Below are 15,903 nucleotides of genomic sequence, written 5' to 3'. Positions count from 1 at the left end.
ATTAGATGTTGAAAAAGAAATGCAGGGTTTTGTTTTGTTAAGTTTAAAACTGGCCCTGATTTCCCTGAAATAAGAATTGTGCACCTTAAACTAAAGGCTTAGGATAAAATCATAAAGGGATAAACAGGACAAAAATAACATCCTGACCTCCCTCCCCACTTTCAGTTTCTCCCAGTGGTGTCTGGAGCGATGCTGTATGTGGCAAACGTGTCTGGAAGAAAGGGCATGCTATCTGCGTCCAGAAGCATGGAGGTGCTGGTATGTGAGGAAAATGTGCCACGGAGCTCGCAGTGCTGGAGGTAAGATGAGCCCACCCTATGCCCTGTCAGGGCTACGGGACACTTTCTTTGTGGGTGTAATACGGACTTACAGAGTTGTTCAGGTTGGAAAAGACCTTTAAGTTCATCTAGTCCAACCTCTAATCTAGTACTAAAGTCCACCACTAAACCATGCTATGAAGTTCTATATCTGCATGTTTCTCGAAGATCTCCAGGGATGGTGACTCAGCCACTTCCCTGGGCAGCCTTTTCCAGTGCTGCACAACCCTTTCAGGAAAGAAATTTCTCCTAATATCCAACCTAAACCTTGCCTGGCACAACTTGAGGCCATTTCCCTTCGTCTTATCACTTGGATATGAAGCTTGCTGTGTAGTTGGCAATGTGGCAAAACAGCTGTCACCTGCAAGAATGTGTCAGCCCTAAATACCAGAATATCATTTTAAATTGCTTTTTGTGATTGCCCTGTTGTTGCATTGAACAGATGTGCAGATTAGAACTACTGAAACGTCTCTTAAATAAGGTCAAAAAACGCACGACCAAGGAAGTATGCACCGGGACAATCTTGAAAGCATGACAAGATTAATTCTGAGCCTAATTCTTGACTGAAGGAAGAGTTCCATTTACTTCAGTGGGACCCAGTTTTCACTTGGACAGACCAGAACTGTTTTCATATAGCTTTGCCCTGAACCTTTCAGTAGCACATCCGTGGGTGTGTTTGCAGCTAGTGGTTCAGCAGAGCCCCGCTGGGGGAGCATAGCTGTGCTGGCAATCCTGGCTCTGCACGTTCAAGCAGGACCAGGTCTTTGCATGGAAAAGTTGCTTGCTTGAGGCTTTGGGGTGGAGTTTCCATTGCTCTGAAAAAATATTTTATTCTTGAAGTGGAGAAGGAGGTTAGTGAAGCATTCCCAGAAGTGGGTAGGATTGGTTATTAGGACTAAGTTCTGCCTCCACCCTGCATGGACATGCATTGCAGGACCTTGGTGACTGGAATAAGTCAGCTGTGTTATATCAGATCATCCAGCTGCTTGGAGAGAGAGCAAAAAGATTTTATATATTGAGTTTCAACATATGCTTGCAGCATTGCACATTGTATAGTGTGCTCCTTCCTCTAAATGCTGATATTTATCCTCTGTATGGGAAAATTACCATACAATCTGTTCTAAGCCTATACATTGATAAAGTGTAATAGTGCAATATCTCAGGGTATAATACCGTCTTTTTCTTAAGAACACCCTTTGCTGTCCAAAACAGACAAGATAGCATCTTGACAAAGAGAAGCTTTGGGGTTTAGGTTTTACAAACTCGCTGCCTGACACCTCGTATGAAGTTGTTAATCTCTTAGGTCATAAAGCAAAGACTGAGGTGCAAAATGGCTTCTGGGCGGCTGTTGTATAATGAAATCTTAGTTCAGGGATTTGTTCTCAGCTCAGTATTCAAGGCTTGAGTCTGATTCCTCAGATATGGAAAATGTTCCGTGTTTCTCCCGTAAGACCAGTGAAAGGGAACTTAAATATGAAAGAGGATGCGTTGCCTGTCTGCTTGTCCCATTCACAGTTTTTTTATTTTGCAAGTATGTTTCTTTCTAATTTCTAATTCTCCCTGAAATCTACAGAATGAAAATACATGACCTATTGCATTTGCCTACTGTGCTCTGTAAACAGTGGTGGGAGGCAGAGTAGATGTGACCTTTTCAGGCTGCTAAATAACTCTGTATGTTGCACTATCCTGGAAACTTAAAAATGCTCCATAACGTGAAGATCACAGCTCATTCATGTCTCTAATGAGAGTGGGAGGTTTTCTGTCTTACTGTAATTGTTTTGGCCCTCAGCCTGCAAGCTGGGTTGCAGCGTGTGGCTGACACACGATGCAGCAGCCTGTGAGGAAAAGGCAGAGTTCTCCCGGTAGGTCTTGGCCCCTTGACAGATCCACCGGACCCCTGCTTCAAGACACACCATGCCGTATTTGTCTTCTTGGGCTTCCCTCAGTTTGAGTGGGCTACAGCTGTGTCTCTGCTTGGAGCACCCAGCATGTTTCTGAGCGCAGTGTCAGTCTGTTAGCTTCCTCCACGCGGAAGTGGTCTTTAGGATCAATGCCTGTTAGCCTGACTTGTGGAGCCCTGCTAATGGTCCTTCTCTTGGCACCCATTTTCTGAGCCTGTTGGGCTCTGGTTTCAATGTCCCCAGCACATGTCCAGAGGCTACCTGGGCAGTTCCAGAGTTGTAAATCTGCCAACAATGTATGGACAAGGTATGATTTGATCTTCAGTAGTCTGGAATTTCCTTTGCATTCAGCACCATGAATAGAGGGGTTTGAAAAGAAAGGGTGAGAATGAATGTGCTTTTAGTGACCCATTGCCAGGATCTGCTGTGGGTCTGGCTCAAGCATCAAACTTTTCCTCTACTGACCAGGAGCCATTTCAGTGCAGGAGGTGGTGCTGTCCTGAGTTCAGAATAAGTTCCTTTCCCTTCCCAGTCGTTCTTATCACTTAAAATCTTGCATGAATGCCGTGTGCTGTCAGTGCCCAGACTAAGCAAAAAACCTCTTGTGGCGAGCTCTGCATCAGCAGGAGTAGTAGTTCCATGTCTATGGAGACATCTGAATTTCTGGTTACCTTCCAGTGCATTTCTGCAAATGGCTGATACTCAGCTTCATAGCACATAAAAAATTTAAAGAATCACTAAACGCTAAGTAAAAAAAATACAATGGAGTTCTCTGCACTCAGTGAAATTATTGAAGCAATAAAGAATAATGCTTTTGCAGATGAGGCTCCAGACCAAGCAGTGCAGAAGCAAATCAATAATGTCATACTTCTTGCCAGAATCAAAATACTTGTGGAAATAGCTGTGGAGTGAAAAGGGAAAAGGTTTGTTTCAATCAATCATTCTTGTTGTATAATGCAATATCACAGACCAAACTAGCTTGCTTGCTGGGGACTTTGAGCTTGAAAAGCATTTAATCAAAAATGTTGAGGTATTGTTTATCCTGAAGGCTTGTTATAAAGGGAGCATGTGATGGATACAGGGAAGGCAGAGTGAACCAGCGAGGTTGTATTGGGTCCTGGGCTTTTTCCTTGTGTGGCCTCATGCAGAAAGGAGATCACTAAAGCTGCAAGCCTGCTGCTTTGTTCAGAGCATCTCACTGCACGTTCAGCAGTGACTGCTGGTGGAACAGTGGGAGAAATGTCCAGTCAGGGTGTGCTAACAGGGAGGAGCTTGTTTGGTGTCTTTATGTTGGTAATATCACATTGAGCTGGAGTGCAGCTACCCGGTGCAGTGGTTCCCCACTCTGCTGGCTGCTACAGGTACACAGTGTTAGGTGCTCCTCTACTTGAGTAATTTGCAGTTTAAGCAACTAGAATGTGCTTAGAGAGGAGCAAGTTCTAATGAGGCTAAATGACCTGCTCAGGAAACTTGTAGTGGCACTGAGAATGGAATACAAATCTCCTGAATCCTAGTCCCCTACCTTTATAGGCAAGCTGGCCTTCTAATTGAACCAGAAAAGTTTTGACGGCTATCTTGCAGTTCTCTTGAAGGTTATCTAAAGGCTTGAAGCATTTTAGTTTTTGGAACAGAAGCTGTGCTCTCCATTCATTCTGAGTAATAGTGGAAGGAACTAGAATTATAAATTGAGATTCAGTACTTCCTTCAGCTTCTGAATAAAAACAAAATGTATAAAATGAGATCCATCTTATGATTACTCAGAACAGGATTTTCAACCTCTCATAAGGCAGGTCAAACAATGCCCAGAAAGTTTTCCCTCCTTTCCTTAGGCCATTAGAGAATTAAATTGCTTGCATCATTTTCAGCATCATTTCACAACAGTCAATAGTCCATCTTCCAAATTGTATCAGTGCCTCATACCAGAATACCCATCTGGGAAAAGGAGCAGCTGCCCCTTACTGATACACAAGGCATTTAAAATTCTCCTACAGAAAATTATTCAAACAAAACAGTAAAATGGCAGTAATTTTCCAGCTCTGTTCTCCTGCAAATAGATTCTTTTGTAAGAATGAAATTATTTGCTGTTCTTTTCTTCTTCCCCCGTCAAGTAGTCTAAATTCACCATTATGTAGAGATGTTTAGATCAAAGGAGAATACACATAGTAATTCTGCTGTAATAGTCATAGGCACTAAATGAATAAAGTAAAGCCAAGAAGTCAACATAAGGGCTGGGAGGAATCAATTCTGACAATGTACTCAGTTGCACCACTGTGCCTTGTTACCTGGAGGCTTATTTACTGGTAGAGAGGGGAAGGACTGCCAGCCTGGCTGGTGTGAGCCTTGGGAATGAAGCAGGAAAGGCAGCAGGAACTGGAACATAGCTTCACGCTTCTGGAGGGTTTTTTCCCTCCCAAGCTACAGCACATTTTTCATAACTGCTTCATGAAAAATACTTTGTCCCTGGCTGACTCCTTTACGGATGATCCTCCTCCTCCATAAATTACAGCAGTGTAAAAGAGCTACTTGTAGTCTCATCAAGATTGCCCTGTAAATATATTCTGCATCAGTAACAGGGTGCAGCCGTGGTCCAGAGCAAAAGTTAACTTTAACCTTCCTGCTCTTGATTCCCAAATATAAAAACCAAAGCAGTTAGTGTGTATGTTTTCAGTGTTGGATCACACCTGGGAGGAGAACAGCTGTCAACAGACTTGCACCAAACAAAGCCGCAGTCTTCCTTCCAGCTCCCACCCGTAGGAAGCCATTGCTGTTGCTACTGCCGAGGTTAAAAGGCAGAGAAAGCATTCTGTCGCATGCAGCAACAGTTTATCACTTACTGGCCCAGTAGTGTTGCCCGGAGGCCAGCAAAGATTGGACATCATACTCTTAGATCAAGTCATTTCTGATTATTTTTTGTTCTGGAGGCCTAGAGTCCTCAGAATATTAAGAGTGGGTTGAAAGCAGTGAGACAGAGAGCATAACTTCGTGCTGGCCTGACCTTTCAGTGTTAATGGAACAAGCCAGCATCTGGACTGTAAGGATTTTCAGCTGCTCAGCCAAACTTCTCTTCCCCAACCCCAGAAGTTTTGCTGCAGCACTTGGCGCAAACAGCTCAGGCTGAGCCCCTTCTGCTGAGGGCTTTTGGTATGCTTATGGTTTGAGGAACCCCTGAGCTAGGAAACTTCCTTTCCCAGCATATCAACAGGGTTTTCCAGAGCACTGCAAAAGCAAGATAATTGCTTGCCTCTGGCTCAAGCTGGAGATGACCCCAATGGTAAGGTGAGCTGCTAGCAATCATTAGGGCTTAATTTCAGGCCCAACTCCATGCTAATGCAGTTATTTGGCTTCTGGCTTTGGCCCGTGGGTGATGGCTACTAGTTCAGACATCACTGCAGTGTACTTGGTTTGGTTTGTAGATACACCCTAAGCATAACAGAGCTCGAGATAAACTGATGCAACACTCCTAGTGGTGAGGTAGAACCTGGAAATATGCAGTGGTGTCAGTGTTACCTAACCTGTATCCTACCTGAAGATGCATACCCTTAGCAGAGTAACATCCTCTCCTGTGACTGCAGTGTGTAAGTGAAGTCCTCACGCCACAGAAAACTGCTGGGTAAGCTGACAGAAATCCTCCTGCCAGACCATCTGGCTGCAGGCACCACATTGTTTTGATCCAGACCACTGTTAACAAGCTGGTAACAGAAACCCCCCTGTGGGATTGAGAGTTGAATAAGAAAAAGCGCGATCTTGATTTAAAAAGGTCTTGATAGTGCATTAACCTGCCAAATGAGGAGGTCCCCATCCCACTGTGAACATAAACATGCTCTTAATGAGAGCACAGGAACTGTCAGGGACCAGTTTAAGTGAAAACAGCTACTTCTCCAAGCACCACCTGGTAAATCATAGGATTGCTGTTTGAGGTGATACAGGAAGCGGAGAGGAGTCCTCTGCTTGTCTGAGAATGAGTGCTGTTTCTGGTAAGGTTGCTTGTAACAGTTCAATCCACATAATTTCAGTCTTCCTGGGTGTTAATGCAGAGCCAGAAAACCTTTCTTCAGTGTGTAAAGAGGGAGGTACAAAGCTACTAGTGACCTTATCTGTTTGCCTACAGCTACTCCAGTTGTGCCCTCTCATTTTCCCAGAGACACATCTAGGCTCATGTAAGAGATGTGCTTCCATATTATCTGACTGAGACAAATCTGTCAATACAAATTTTCTCCCTCTTCAGAGGAGAGGATGAAGTTCCTCTCTCAGGAAAAGGCAGACTATTTTTCCTGCATAATTTGACTGGAGCTGACAGTGGCCATTCCCTGGCTGTATTGCCCATTTACCAGCAAGTGGAATAGATCAAAGGCCAGTAGGGGAAACAAGAGGTTAAACATAAATCTCCTCTTCCAGAACCCGTGGAAGTCTGATGTATAATGTGCCTGGGAACATACCATATGCTTCTGGTAACTGAGCTTCTCCGAGTACGTGATGGTGTTAATGGGGCTCTTGCTTCTTCAGATACTGCTCCAAAGACCTTCAGAGACCTTCAGCACAGGCTTTGCTCCACAGCTGAAAGCAGCTGAGAGGGCTAACAAAACACATGGGGGTAGTAGGGGGGGTATTTGCTGTTCTTGTTCAAGGGTCAGCTTGGAGAGAGGAAGCATTTGTTTCTAGAAAACCTGGAGATCACAGATGTGTTCATTGTCAAAGAATGAAGGGATTAGTTCAGTCCTTTATTGTTCTCCATCCCACAAGTACAAAGGAGTGTATATGGCTTCAGGTTTGGAAGCCCTGTTTGTCCTGCCCTAGGTCAGCTCCAGAGGCAGGAGCTGCTTGAAGTGGAGCAGCATAGCTGGATCTGTAGGCTTCAGTTTGTGACCAGCAGCCTGCTTCATGTTGTGCTGGGCAGTGCTGATGGTGGGCTGATGCCATGAGCCTCCTGTTCCTAGCCTGGTATTTCTCCCTTGAAAGCGATCTGGGCTCTGTTCTGTGCGCTGCGGAGCTCTGGTTGCAGGGGAGACTGGAAAGAAATTGGAAGTGCAAATGACTGCGGTTGTGACGTGGCACCTGCAAAAACTGCTGTGACCTCAACGAGGGTCTTCATGGCCCACCAAGCTCACCGTGGCTCTCCTCCAGAAACCAGCAAGAGATTGTCACGCTCAGCTTCCCTTGGAAGCAGGGAGGGGAGGGATTATACCCTGTGTCACTGGCAGCTATATCATGCCCCTCAGAAGGTGAACGATTTGCATCTCCTTGCTGTTATTATCGGTCTTTACTTTAGCATTTTAAGCACCATTATTTCTTCCAAAATGCATTTGTATTGACCAGCAGAGACATCAGCCGTCAGCAAACCTAGATATTCAAATATAATTTCTTGCATTTTGTTCCTATACTCGAAATGACACTTCCCTCTAATAGCACTCCCACAGCCTCTTTCAGAAATTATAACTGCTGTAGACTGCATGCCCCAGGAGGTGATCTCTGTAAATTGGCAGCTTTGCCTCTCTGTAAATCTTCTGCCAACTTGTGGAGTTCATGTGGTTCATCCTTTAGGCTAACAGCTTCTTTATATTTAAGAACACACACATGCTCACCCTTGGTGAGTTTCTCATCTTAACTCAGAAAAGCATTTCTTGCTGTTTCATTACCCCCTAAAAGGAAAGCTGGTGCTCCGTTTTATGCTATAGCCACTTCATTTGGGCAGCTGCTGTGTTTGAACCTGTGGTAACTTCAGTGGGGAGAAGCGTTCTGGTTTGGGTCTTTGCTTGTGCTTATGCTGAGCTCCTTAGGAACAGCAGTTAGTGTAAATGACAGCTGGTGTGAGTAACTAAACTAATACACCCAGTGTTACATCCGTTAAATATGGGAAATACATTGTACTTGAACTATGCTGTGCAGTAAGCACATCTGTGTAGCTTGTCTGTGCATCCCATACCCTGTATCGTTCATCTGAAAACCTATACCAACCAAAGGGGCAAAGCTTAATGCTGTTTGTACTGTTACCATCAGTAAATACTCTTAATTAGTCACAGGCCAGTTATGCTCCTTGCTTTTAACACAATTTGTCCATGGCTATGTATTGCTCTCACTTCTTGGAGTGAGTTCTGGCAAGGCGATACTGACGGCACCACACCACGTATACCTGACGTACTTGTGGCAAAGGTAACCAGTGCTTGATTTTGCACTACTAAACATCTTGTTTCAGAAAAGGACAGCTACTTCAGGAATGAGATTTTTATAAGTTCTTCTGAAACATGATGGATTTATGGATCCACTGCAAGATTCAGTAGTGTGAATTTATGCTAAAGATAGCATCCATAACACTGATTCGAACTTCCTTGTAATTTGCTCAGCTCCTCTGGCAGATGCTTTACCCTTTGCTGTCATGTAATGGCTGCCTGGGACCAAGAGCTTCTTTAACTCTTGCCCCCAGCTGAAGTCACAGGGGCTGTGGAGAGTTCAGGCTAGAACTGAAGCCGGGTGTTGGGAGCAGCACGTGATGGAAAACGCTTGCTTTGCCAGCCCTGGGAGGCTTGGTCGCCCGGCTGCCCTGGCTACATCTCCCACCCAGGTCCTTGATCACAGCTCACTGTTCCCTTCCTCTGCCCCGGTCTGGAAGCAATCACTGTCTCTTCCTGTTGCTGTGCTGAAGCAAGGAGGGAAATTATGTAGAAACTGAAGGAACAGCTGTAAGCACACATGGGCAGGTTCATCCTGGGTGGAAAACCTTCAAAATGGTCAGCCCTGGGGACAGGGTAGTCAGAGAACGAAGAACAAATTGTTGATTGGAAAACGCAGCTCTTGTTCTGATCACGTAATTCTCTATGTAATTTTTATGCTGACAGATGCACAGATCGTTCTCTGACATGGTCGCTTTCACTTGCACCCTGAAGTTTGGGGTTGTTTAGGAGAGTGATTGCCTGGGATTTCTCTGCCTAGGATATGGTTGGCCACCAGGCCAAGCTAAAAGGCACTTGGTGAAGGGTTCGTCTCAGAAAGCAGGCTGGCTCAAGGCAGTAGGAACTGTTGTGAGGGGGATAAAGATGAAATGCCTGCACTACCAGTACTCAGATGATCTATTCCTCAAAGCAGTAGCCATAAATTTGTTGAAATAGGCTTGGCTCCTGTGGTCAAAGCTTCATTTATGTAGCTGGTGATCTCTGTAAAATCTCTTTTGACTTTGCTGTCACTAGGTTGGTGTTGTGGTAATCCTGCCCTGCATACCAGTAGGCAGAAAGAGAATTGGGTGCCTGTTGTGTGTGATAACACACACATAACATTTGTGTGTGATAATGTGTGATAATACATTCACGTGCTAACCAGATTGACCATCTTGCTGCATCTGCTGCTCACAACGATTGCTCTTTCAGAGATATCTCCCCGTGGTTGGTGTTGTGGTGGCAGGACCCTATAGCTCGCAGTGCTGTGGGTTCTCTTGTCTCAAGACACTAGAGGTATTTTCAGAAGGTGTCATGGGTCACGCTGAAAAGGCATTTGCTGAAATGGCATAGGGAAAAGACATGGGGAGCTATTGGATCCACAACTTCTTTAGCAGACCGACTGATGGAATAAATAAGTCATTAAAAATATGAAAAAGTTATAAACAGGACATGAACAACTCAGATGGGGGGTCACATAGTCTGTTATGCAGAGTCTTGGACCTTTCTACTACAAAATGCTTGACAGTAACCATCCTGGCAAATTTTCCTTGTAGGTTCTGCTTACATAACCCAAATTAATGTATGTATTCTAGTTCTCTGAGTGACATAAGCTTTACAAGGGGTATCTTTTGGTGTAGGTTTGTACTTCTGCCGTTGGTATAGCTGGCTAGAGATGAAATATTTTTGGTGTGCACTGAACCTCCATGACTATGCAACACAAATAAGGAAGTGTGGGCCATGTCTTATTTTGATGCAAAGGTTATCTCAGATAGGTAACAGTACAGGACTTTGTAATTATCTTTAATTAGAAACACTGATAATTATCTATTGCAAAGTGGATAATTGCAGTACTTCTAACTAAAACTGACTTGGTGACTTCTAGAATGAGAATGAGGGCTGTTCTTCCTCTGCTGTAACATGGGTTATACCTGTCACTCAAGACAAGGGGAAGTACTGATCTCGCAGCTGTGCTCAATCTATTTCCTGACAATGTGAACACTGATGGATTCAGGGAAAAATATCCCAGCACAGTCTGGTGTAATGTATCAGTGGTGCACACTGTACAGTTTTAACAGAAAACCCATGATCAAAAATTTTTCAGGGAATTGTTTTTTTTTATCCTATTGGCAGCTTTCACTTTAGGTTCAGCTGGAATGTTCTCCACTGTCTGGCAGTCTGGGCTTTGATTAAAACCACACTAAAACTGTTACCCTAAAACACAGCCTTGTAAATCACACAAATAATTCCATGCTGGAGTCTGAAGGCTCTTCTCAGAATATAGCAGTGCAGGGTGGCTTGCACTGATAGTTGGTCCTCTGTGTGTGTGATATGTCTTAGAGATGGAATCACTGTGTATTTAGGACTGGATGGAGGAGCAGTCAGCTGCAGAACGTCTCTCCTCTTATAAAACTTGTACTCTTATTCTTCATGCATGCATCTCCTCTCATGTTCTTTTATCATGCCCTATGTATTTTGTTTTCCATGTTGGGAAACCACTAGCATTTAGTCAGTGGTTTGCTCTTCCACCAGTCCTGGGGTAGCTCTTCATTTCACACATCCCCGTTGCATCTCCTGGATGCACTCTGCCCTTCCCTCTGTGTTTTCTTTGTTTTGTGACACTAAAAGAACATGGGGAAGGAGGAGGAATAGAACATGATGAAGATGTGTCACTTATCTGCCGTGCTTGAGTATGAGGTTGAAAAGTAATATCAGCAGAATGAGTAACTTAAATAGAACACAAGTCTTCATGTTGTCCTCTAAAAGAGATGCTGAGAATCCATGAGATTGAAAGGGTGTCAGAAGTTTTGATCAAATTCATTCTCTTCTGTAAGTGAATGTATTGATAGTATTAAACTTTGAGAAATGCTGGATTCTTCTGAAGAAGACACTTGTGTCTTGCTCTGAAGCCTTATCCTACTCCTAATGCTACATTCAGTCTGCTAAATATAGATAATTTTCTGATATTCAGGCATGAAGAGAAGGTAATTAGTGGTGTTTGCGTACAAAGAAAGCTGATTTGTGCAGGGAAATCACAAACTCTCTCTCCCTCATTTCTGTGATGGAGAACAACTGTAAAACTGTAACATACCCTTTTTCTGCCTTTCTAAGGAGAAAGTTAGCTTCTTTAGTCAAAAATGGACTCAGAAATGTGGAAAGTTGATCCAACACAACAACTTGAGCAACTTTTAATTGAAAACGTTTAGTAGCAAATCATGTTCATGAGCAAATGAAAATCAGAATTTGAATTAGGACAATACCAAGTCATATTAGCTAAAAATAATGATCTGGTCTTCAACGTGTATTAATCATCCTAGCTTCATCAGTTGAAGAGCGTGTCAGACCCTGTTGCTGTTGTCATCAAAGCTCTCCTACAACAGGAATGTAAAAATCAACAAATCGATAAGATGGAGAAGAACCAGCAGCTGGAAATTCTGTTGCTCCTGAAAGCTCCAAAAAGTCCAGAGATATTTCCCACATGTAGCACGTCTTCAGGTGTTCAGTTGTTTTAAATTTGTAGAATTAGGCAAAACATTTTAATACCACTCAGGAAGACACTACGGAAAGACTTTTGAGACCCTTTTTTTTTCGTTTCAGAAATATTTTTTTTGTCTCAATGTTTTAGTTTAAGAAAAAATACATCAATCAGTCTACTTCCAACAGGCCAGTTACCCCTCTTGTGAATAGCTCCGTCAGCTTTAATTAACTGGAAGTCTCTGGTTATTTGCATTTATTGGAAAATGTACTTAGTGCTCAGCTGATCTTTCCAGAAATGCTAGAGCTTGGTAAGTGTTACATATGGATGTGAATGATCTGGTAGAACCTTCGTTGAACACTTCTGTAATGTGAATACAGGGATGGGATCCCTAGGGTCCTCACGGGGGCTGCCCATGAGGTCTCTTCCCTTCCAAGTATGATCTTTGACCCTGTGGTGCTCGTGTTCTGTCCCCAGGTCAGCGAGTCCCCCAGGGAGTCAACACAGAAGAACAAGATCTTGCTGTTTACCAGCAGGTGGCATTAATGGAGCAGTCAGATGTGCTTTGGGCATTGCTAATGAAGAAACTTGCTGCGCTGGCTTCCTGGAAAGTTAGGCTTATCGTGTCCTTTTTACTTGCCAGCTCACTCACTTAAGCTCTGCTTGGTTAGCTTTTCTGACACTTCCAAATCTTGTGCTGAATGATGGCCTTAAATTTGTATTGTTTACCACTCAGTGATTTTTTTTCTTCCTGAAGTCATACCGCCTTATTTCTCATTGGCCTGTATGACTGAAATGTTGTCAATACTAGGCTCGAATACATTACTAGGAACCAGATTATAAAAGAATAAATGGATTTGGAAAAGTCCTTTGGACGATTCCAGTAAGAATGAGAATTTGTATGCAAAGATTTGATCATTCAAAAACAAAAACCACAGTGGCTGTCAGCTGGAAGAAGAGACTTCAGGTCACAAAATGAAATGAATTTCAAAATGAAGACATTAGTTTATCCAAATGGATTTTCTTTTCACATATCACAAACTACTGTTCACTTTCAGCAATGACTACTCAACAAAAACCCATCTTCCCCACCCAGTACGAAGTCCCCTGGTTGCTTAGGAGCACATTCTTCACATTTCCACCCTGATGTGCCCTCTGAGGAAATGTTCTGATTAATTCTTATGCCAGCCAGCATCTTAGTTCAAGGGTTTCTTCTGAGCAAATAAACAGAGGGATTTACAGCAAAGATCGTCAATCAAGTGTGGACTAAAGTGTCCAAGTCTCTTCCTTCACTGAGCCTTAATAAAGGATTACATGGGAAATTATCAAGGACTAGAAAAAAATAGTATAGAGGCATATAGTTAACGTGACTGGGAAGGTGGTTAAATCCCACCCTTAGCTCTTACAAAAGCTGTAGTCGCCACACATAAAACCAAGTATTCTGTGAGGCACTTGCTGCTGTATAGCCCGTGTAAAACAGCAATACAGGGTTTTGCAATGTGGCCAGTCCTCCATGCAACTGTGGTTGCCTTGGTCCACTGAAGTCGGGGAATTTTCACTTCACCTTCAGCAGAGCTTTTTTCCCCCCTTATGCTTGCAGGAGGCATCTGAGCAAGAAAGGCACGAGTTCAAACTCAGTGCTGAAGTAAGTGGTAGTGCACAGAACTTGGAGTGCAAAATACAGAGATGAACTTAAGAGGACGTGGGTTAAGGAGCCAAGCCTCTTTTTGCCTCAGTAAAGTAAGGACCAGAGCCACAACCAGCTACATTGACTGGAAGTGAAATTCCCGTCTTTGGTGAGAAGCCTGGGCTCCTGGCTCCTGGCTGTGAATGCTGAGGGCTGTGGGACTGCTACACTCAGTGTGGTAGTGGTTAGGCAGTCCTGCAGGGAGAAATCCTACCTTCCCAGCTAGAACCTGCTCCAGCTCTATAAAGAAGGCAGCTCAGCTTATGAACCGGTAGCTTTGCCTCTGAAGAGGAGAAATACTTAGCACCTGCTCAAAAACAAGGCCAGGGAAGGAAAAATTAGGTAGAAGCCCCACATTATCGCAGTCTATTAAATACATGCTTCGAAAAGCTCATGCTTGAGCAGTGATGTTTACACATGGGGATACCGTAGCCTCTAATTACGATTCTACCTATGCTGTACTTGGCAAGGAGACAGCATTTGTTCGAGGGGGCTCTTGCCAGCTGTGCTGGTGAAAGTGCTTTTCAATAAGATTCCAATTAAACGCTTTATTAATATTTATTATTCACTGGCTGCAGCTATTGGTAACATGTATTTGCCCAGGAGAGCTGAAATGAAATGCAGCAAGGTCTGGCTTGCTGGGGAGGTGGAGGAAACGATGCTTTAGTTGCTTGTTCTCTGCACGGTGGGTAAGCGCTGATGCACAAATGCAGCCTTGTGAAGCGTGGGTCCCCGTTCAGTAAATCCCTCAGCTTCGGCGTAGCTTCTGCCCGTCGGCTGTGGGTCAGGAGCCCGTCCCTCCTCTTCCTGCCAGGAGTGGGCAGTAGATCTGGCGTGGTGCTAGCCCTGCTAATGTTTCACGTAGAGCAAATACTTTCCAAGGTGAACCTGGTAGCTGAGGACACGACGGGGAGGTGTGTTCATCTGGATCCAGTAGTGTGCCATGTGAAACAGCCGACTCCTCCAAGAGTAATGAAACAGCAGAGTTTTGCCTGGCCTTTGTCACACTAGTCCCCAAACATCCTAGCTCAGCTGGCAACAGCATACCAACAGAAACAGAACCACTGTACATTAGAAGAGATTAATCCAAATGCACAATTGCACTGACTGTTCAGAAGGCTGGTTTTGATAGAAATGTGCATGCACGCTGAGAGTACTTCCAGGGGACTTAAGCTAGGACGAAGCTGTGGTAGAGACTAAAAGAATAATTCAGTTCTCTTTAGGACTGATTGTTTTCACTGTGCATCTGAGTGTTTGTGGATGACTGTCAATTCTGAACCATATTTTTCTTCCTTAGGATTTAAGAAAAGAACTTAATGAGGTGAATTGCCATCTGCAAGGTGTTCAAAACTTGTATTTTAGGGCTGAATAGGCAGCCATTTAGTGTTTTAAAAAAAATAAAGTCAGCATTTCTTGGGGACAGTTCACAATGCACCCCTTTTTTTTTTATTATTAATCTTTGCTATGCCTCACACTGATTTTGAATGCCTTTATAAGTAAGATTCCTGGCTGAGAGTTTTGTTTCCACGGCTCCAAACCATCTTGGTGCTACAGATTAAATGAGCTCTATAGACGGTGCACATTGATATCTCTTTACTTAGTCCTGTCAGTTTTAATTGATAGGGCTTATTTGTGTGCATGCGGAAATTTTTCAAATGATTAAAAACCAGTGATATTTGTGTGCTCACTGATACTCATTTACAGGAACAAATTTGATTAATAAACATTGATTTTTTTTGCATGGATTTAAATAATTTTTAGAATGTCTGAGCACAGTTATGATGAAATGCTCTCCTGTTTAGTCTATAGTAAAATAGCATTTAACTTAGTAAAGCTTGAGAAAGTGATTCAGTTTTAAACTTCTGGGACTCAGTTCTGCTTGTGCCAGTTGAGGAGCCACCATAGAGGCAGTGCAAGTTTTGTTTATTAAACTGGCAGAGGTTGGCATCATAGGGGAAGTGAGTTAGTGGGTCAGCTGAATCTGGTTTAAATTTTGGTTCCAGTAAAATATTTTGGAACTGTCTTGGGTCAGATGGAAAATGACCAGGCAAGGCCACTTGTGGGCACTGAGGGCACATCCTGCTGTGGTCCAGGGCCGGAGGAACCCAGCCCAGCTGGGAACAAGACAGACGTCACACCGCAGGAGGACCGTGTCTTACAGGCAGACTTTTACCAGATGCTCCATCAAGTAGATTTGTACCTCTTGCCATGCACCAGGGCACGGCAGGTGAGTCCGCACTTGGCCCCTTGTCTTTATACAACATCTGAGTGGCTGGAATAGAAATGAGACCATCATTTGCCAAGATGGCACATGTTTTCATTAATATGTCATCATGCACCTTATAATAGGATAGATAGCAGCTTCTGGATTGAGTCTCAC

General features: G+C 43.7%; 1 protein-coding gene across 5 annotated transcripts in view; it reads left to right on the top strand.

Moving 5' to 3' along the window:
- LOC310882150 (uncharacterized protein) overlaps positions 1–15,903 on the top strand; it is a 189,713-nt gene that overhangs the window by 149,134 nt on the left and 24,676 nt on the right. For all 5 annotated transcript variants that reach the window (XM_083800501.1, XM_083800504.1, XM_083800502.1 and 2 more), the window contains one exon: positions 166–299. The gene's annotated coding sequence lies outside the window, so the exon portion shown is untranslated. The remainder of the gene's footprint in view (positions 1–165; positions 300–15,903) is intronic.

The sequence above is a fragment of the Anser anser genome (assembly GCF_964211835.1).
Source record: "Anser anser genome assembly, chromosome: 15".
Taxonomy (NCBI): domain Eukaryota; kingdom Metazoa; phylum Chordata; class Aves; order Anseriformes; family Anatidae; genus Anser; species Anser anser.
The sequence above is the reverse complement of the archived record's forward strand: the minus strand, read 5'-3'. Positions and strand labels throughout refer to the sequence as shown.